At 54.2% G+C, this 6,485-nt stretch overlaps 1 long non-coding RNA gene across 1 annotated transcript; it reads left to right on the forward strand.

The window, feature by feature from the left end:
* The first annotated feature begins 954 nt into the window (after nucleotides 1-954).
* LOC106499180 (uncharacterized) lies at nucleotides 955-5,499 on the forward strand. Its single transcript, XR_001295113.2, has 3 exons — nucleotides 955-1,128; nucleotides 1,433-1,548; nucleotides 5,296-5,499. It is a non-coding gene; the product is annotated as an uncharacterized lncRNA (long non-coding RNA).
* Nucleotides 5,500-6,485: the final 986 nt, after the last annotated feature.

A 6,485-nucleotide genomic window follows, 5' to 3' on the forward strand; every position in this document is an offset into this window, starting at 1 on the left:
GAGACCCACACTGCTGGCTCCACAGACCCAAAACCCATGTCCCTCACAGCCCTCCCTCCCAGAGGGGCACCCTATTGCACCCTCTCCCCTCTCCTCTGTCCGTAGTCTCCCCCATAGTTCCAACACAGCCTTTCCCCTGCAGAGCCTCCATGTCCCCTTCACAATGTCCCTAAATAACCCCCAGCCCCAAGGGACTGGGCCTCCTGTGTGCTTCCCAGCTCCTGCGCATGCCAAACCCCTGTGTGCCAGCCGCTGTGCATGCTCTTGCTTCCTGCACCCCACACCTCCCTGTCTGCACATAGCCCTGTCCCACGCAACCCCGTGCACCACGCACCCCCAGCCATATGCACTCTCCAGTCCCACAAACTCCCTGTCCCCTCGCACCTACAAGCACCCTACAGCCCTCAGGCTCCCGGCACCCCATGCATCTGCACCTTCCAGCCCCACACATCCTCCAGCCCCCAACGTCACACGCACCCCTGCAACACCCCATGTACGCCCGTCCCCATGCAGCCCCTCGCACGCCCCTGCACCCTGCACCCCACGCATCCCGCACCCCCCTGCACCCCACGCATCCTGCACCCCCTGCACGCTACACTCCCGGCACCCTGCGCACCGCGCACCCCCGCGCACGGCCGCCGCGCTCCCACCTGCGCTCCCGGCCCCGCTGCGGCGGCGGCCCCGCGGCGCGCGGCGCTCCCGGCCCCGGCCCCGGCCCCGGCCCCGGCCCCCGCGCATGGTCGCGGCGCCGCCGCGGCGCGCGGTGCTGAGCGGACAGCTCCGCCTGACGTCACCGCGATGCGTCACCGCGCCGGGCGGGGCCGACCCGGCGGGGGGGCGGGGCCTACCCGGCGGGGGGCGGGGCCGACCCGGCGGGGGCGGGGCCGACCCGGGGCGGGGCCTGCGCCGGGGTGCGCGGGGGGCGGTGCGGCGGGAGCGGGGAAGGGGGGGCGCGGCTGCACCGGGACGCGCCGGTGCGCACCGGGGCGACGGCACCAGGAAGGGCCGGTGTGCACCGGGATGGCGGCACCGGGAGGCGCCGGTGTGCACGGAGGTGCCTGTGTGCACCGGGATGGCGGCACCGGGAGGTGCCTGCCTGTGCCGGGGCGGCAGCACCGGGAGGCACGGGTGTGCAGCACAGAAGCGGGCACCGAGAGGCAGGGGTGCACCGGGGCTATTGCAAGGGGAGTCATGGCGTGCACCGGGGCGTTGTGCGAGGGGTAGCATGTGTGGGGGGCACAGCCCCCACAAGGGGCCTGGATGGGGGTGGCTGCAGGGTCTGTGCTCGAAGGGAGCAGGCATAGGTGTACAGGGCAGCTGTAGAGATGGTCCCTTGTCTCTGTGCAAGAGCCCCTGGCTTCATTTCAGTCCAGTTTTCTGGAATTTGGAATTTTATTTTTAATTATATATTTTTTCAAATATTTATTTTCAGCACTTCTTCAGATGTGAACCCCTATCTGAATACAAGCTCGGATCAAGAGGACTACTTTCAGAATGAAACCTCTCTCTTCTTATCACTATTTCTCATGGGATCTCTGGGATCTCTCTGTAAGAGAAATCAAATATACATATTTCTAACATTTCTCTGTACACAGAAAACAAAGGAGGCTTTGGTTGTTTATGATCAAGCTTGCTTTCTGGCCTTTGTCCATGGAAAATCTCTGCTCATTTCATACTTCTGCATCTTTTCCCTTCTGGCATCTCCTAGTCCAATCATGTTCCTTCTGTTTATAGTTTTTATATGTTTGTTACTGAACTGCTCTCCATGTGACTGCCTTTGCCTATTTCTTGTGTTAGCCTATTCAAGAGAAAAAGGCCTATGAGAATGAGCTAAACTTGGATGATCATCCTGTGTCTTAGGGGGGTGCGATGGTGCCAACTGCTTTCTGATGAAAACAGGCTTCTTTGTGGCAAAAATGAAAGCTGGGAAAGGGATCCTGCAAGCACAGTGGTCTCCTGCCTGTGCTTTGCAGCGTGCTGTGCTTGGCAGCTTCATGCTCACCACGGGGCAGACATGATCTGTATTTTATGGAGAGGAAAGGAAGGGCTGTCCAGAGTAAATCCAGAGAGCCCTGATTGCTCTGAGGCTGCTGGAAATGGAGCCATGGGCTGGGAGCAGGCTGGGAGCAGACTGGTCCAGACTGGAAGGATGGGTCTACCTCCTTGTCCTTATTCAGTAATGCCCAGTGCTGTGTCCAATTTGGGCTGCTCACATCACAGGTCCTGGGGTCACTCACATGCCGGAGGCTCCTTGTGTGCTGCAAATTCTCTCCGGGCCAGTTCCTGGATCAGATTTGTTCTTGGTGTTCTCTGCTGTTCTGTGGCCTGGTCTACTCTGCAATATTCTGCTGGTGAAGTCATGAAAATAATTTGCATCATAGGGTCATAGGATAATTTAAGTCCTCCAGAGTCCCTAGTCCAGCCTCCTGCTCAAAGCAGTGTCAGCTACGAAGGCAGACCAGGTTGCCTAGGGCTTTAGGCTGGTCTTGAAAACCTCCAAAGGCAGAGACTGCACAGCCTCTCTGTGCAACCTGTTCCAAAGCCTGGATGTCCTCACAGCAAAAAAGCTTTTCCTTGTATCCAGGCAGGACTTCTCTTGTTTCAGTTTGTGCTTTTTGTCTCTCATCTTCCCACTGTGCACCACTGTGAAGAGCCTGGCTCCATCTTCATGATGACCTCCTTGTAGGTACTGGGGAGCTGCTTTTTGATTCTCCTGAAGCTGTCTCTTCTCCAGGCTGAACTATCCCAGTTCCTTCAGCCTCTCCTCATATGGCAAATACTCTAGTCCCCTGAGCATCTCGGTGGCCCTCTGCTGATCTTACTCAGTTTTGTCCATGTTTTTCTTGGGAGCCCCAAACTTGCACGGTCTGAGCAGCATGGCACTGCCAGCAAACCCTGTGGTGCTGCCTGGCAGAGAGCTGTTGTGGTTTTGCTCACACGCAAGGATGCGGTACATCTGTGCTGCCAGAAACATTCTCCTGTGGCATGTGCTCTGTCTCCCCTAGGGCTCTGTACGGTGGGTAACTCTTAATGGGAGTGGGCACCAGACCTCACCTGGGGGCACTCTGATGCTGGTTGGTGTCAGTATGGGCCATCAGTTTGCTGTCTGATCTGCAGACAACTGCAGAGCAGATACCACAGCTCGAGGCACCCCTGTTTCCCCCATCATGTACTCTGATTTTCAGCAAAACCCAGGGTTTTCTGCTGATTGTTATCCTTGCCACATCACAATAATACTGACAACAGAGCTGGCATTCTGGTATCTTTTTAGTCATCTTCCCCCACATCTTATTATTCTGGAAGTCCTGCTGTAACAACTGCATCTGCTCCTCTGCAATATTGCCTCCCTGGACAGCTGTTCCCTATTGTGTGTCCCAGTGCTTGCCTTCCCTATGTAAGTGCGGTGCTGGGCCCTGGGTTTATTGAATTGTACCTAATTAATTCTGAATATTTTTTCCAGTTTATCAAGATCATTTTAAATTGTAATCTGCCCTTCAAAATCTTTGCAAGCCCTGCCAGCTTGGTGTCAGCAGTACATTTTATAAGCTGTTCTAACACCCAAGTAACAGAAAAGAATCTAGCCTACGAAAAACCACAGTAAGTCTGTCCATAACTGTCCTCCAGCCTTATAACACAAATTTGTTGTGGTTTGTTACCAGTTGTGTGCTCATTTCACTGTGATTTCATGTGGATGCTACAGCTTTGTAGCATGTCACTCATAGTTCATTTTCTACTTCACCTTTTCTGATAGTATTCTTACCACCTTCTGCTATTCCCTACACCTCCCTGACCTCATTCTGTGCTTTTTCTTTGGTCCTGTTTTGACCCACAGGTTATTAAAAAGTTCCTGACACAGCCATTCTAATCTGTTGCTATTCTGCCTCCTTTCTTCTGTCTTGGGATAGTTTGCCACTGTGCTTTCAAAAGACTTTTCCAGCCACTACTTGGTCTCCTGCACACCTCCTTCCCAAGGTTTGTGTGTGCAGCTGCTTTCTGCAGGCCCCAGTGCTTGTTTTGCTGCCTTGATTTCTTCCTTTCCTTGGAATCAGCCACCCTGCTGATTTGTGATCACAGTCATACCAGTTATCTCCTCCTTGGACACCTGTGCTGCTTTTCCCGTGCGTGTTGTCCAGCACAGAATTACAGAATGGTTGAGGTTGGAAGGGACCTCTGGAGATCATCTAGTCCAACCCCCTGCTCAAGCAGGGTCACCTAGAGCACATTGCACAGGATCGCATCCAGGCGTGTTTTGAATATCTCCAGAGAAGGAGACTCCACAACCTCTCTGGGCAACCTGTTCCAGTGCTCTGTCACCCTCACAGTGAAGAAGTTTTTCCTCATGTTCAGATGGAAGTGTCTGTGTTTCAGTTTGTGCCCGTTGCCTCATGTCCTGTCGCTCGGCACCACTGAAAAGAGTCTGCCTCCATCCTCTCGACACCCTCCCTTAAGATACTTGTACACATTAATAAGATCTCCTCTCAGCCTTCTCTTCTCCAGGCTGAACAGGCCCAGCTCTCTCAGTCTTTCCTCATAAGAGAGATGCTCCAGTCCCATAATCATCTTTGTAGCCCTTCGCTGGACTTGCTCCAGTAGTGCCACATCCCTCTTGTACTGGGGAACCCAGAACTGGATGCGGTACTCCAGAGGTGGCCTCACCAGGGCTGAGTAGAGGGGGAGGATCACCTCCCTCGACCTGCTGGCAACACTCTTCCTGATGCACCCCAGGGTACCATTGGCCTTCTTGGCCACAAGGGCACATTGCTGCCTCATGCTTAACTTGGTGTCCACCAGCACTTCCAGGTCCTTCTCGGCAGAGCTGCTTTCCAGCAGGTCAACCCCCAGCCTGTACTGCTGCATGGGGTTGTTCCTCCCCAGGTGCAGGACCCTGCGCTTGCCTTTGTTGAACTTCATGAGGTTCCTCTCCGCCCACCTCTCCAGCCTGTCCAGGTCTCTCTGAATGGCAGCACAGCACCACATCTTTGTGGGGCATTGCCATTCCCCTCGGCTGTTCTGAGGAGTCGCAGAGCTTCTTTGCTTGAGCCTGGCAGGGTGTGTGCAGTCTGCAAGGTCCCTCATGAAAAGGCCATCTATATGTCACAACAGTAACGTGCACATTTAGGTGAAGTGTCCTTTCATACTATTAGTTTAGTGGTTCTCTTGGGTCAGGAGCCTAGTGATGAGGAGAAAACAGTTTAGACTCTTGAAAGAAGACCCACAAACAGCAATTCATGAATGGGAATGTGGGGCTTTAAGACCACCTTGAATTTATTTGTGTCTTTTGTCTGTGCTGGGCAGTTCAGCAGCCTCATGAATGGGGAAGCAGCTTCTGTGCACAGCCACCAAGTCCCCCAAGACGCCTCTCCCGCAGCATCTGCTGAGCTCCAGGAACAAAGAATCAGCTGTGCCCAAGCCACAGGAGAGGGGAGCCAAATGTCAGTGACCTGGAGAAATCTGTGATTAAACCAGCTCAGACATTTTATCTCCTGTTCCATTTGAACCAAAAATAAAACAAATTTGCTTTCTGAGCTGGAAGGTTACATATGCATCTGCTGAACTTACAACTTCAAGACATGAAAAAACGGACATGCTGTTTCTATTGCTTCCTGCGCCATTTCCCTGGGGCGCTCAATCCCTTATCTCTTCAGATGTTGTGTTCCCAAGCCAAGTCCTGAGGGCTTGGTTTGGATCTCGGTAAGCTCCTCTCTGCATGAACTCTCTCTGCTACTATGCAGCAAGTTATCTGCCCTCCCTCCAGGCAAATATCTATTTGCTCTCCCTCCAGGCTGTTTCCCTGCACCCAGACTGGGCATCCCTCCTGCCTTTTCTTTTCAAAGCCCAACTTGCAAGTACTCAGTGAAAATGCAAAGTTTTCCCAAAGAGGCCTTTAGGCGGCCTGAATAAATCCGGTTTCCGAGAACGCGATGAAACAGAAGGGCTCCTGCAGCAGCTATGCCAGCATTATGCATAAAGCCTTTGGTAGCCTCTGGCTTAGCCCCACAACTTCTTTTCCTGAGTCTCTGAAGGAAGCGGCACGGAGATCATGCCTTCCTCTGAACAGATGTCCTCTGTGGCCTCGCAGCGCCCAGGAACATGTTAATGCCTCCCTTCCAGTCACTGCTCCCTCCTTGTGGTGCCAGTGATAGAAGAAAGGACTAAAAGAGGCCTTGAGAGGTTCTGTAATTGCTCTGAGTGGTGAATTTATCTAAGAGTTCGGGAGCCCTTCCCCACGCCCCCTGGGCAATGCCTGGGCAGGGCCTGCCAGGCTTTCCTCTGACCAGCTGCCTGGGCTCCGGAGATGCAGGGCGGTGGCGTCCCCGGGACAGGAGCTGCCTGGACACGCCGTGTTGCGAGGTAAATGCCCAGCCACAGTTTGCCTTCTCCTGGGCCCAGCCTGTGCGATGCTCTGGGGTTTGCGTGGAAACGCAGGCTCGGGTCTTGCCAGCCACGGTGACGGCCCGGCCTCGGCTTTGTGTCCTGGGCAGTGG

The sequence above is a fragment of the Apteryx mantelli genome, chromosome 6 (genome assembly GCF_036417845.1).
Source record: "Apteryx mantelli isolate bAptMan1 chromosome 6, bAptMan1.hap1, whole genome shotgun sequence".
NCBI lineage: Eukaryota > Metazoa > Chordata > Aves > Apterygiformes > Apterygidae > Apteryx > Apteryx mantelli.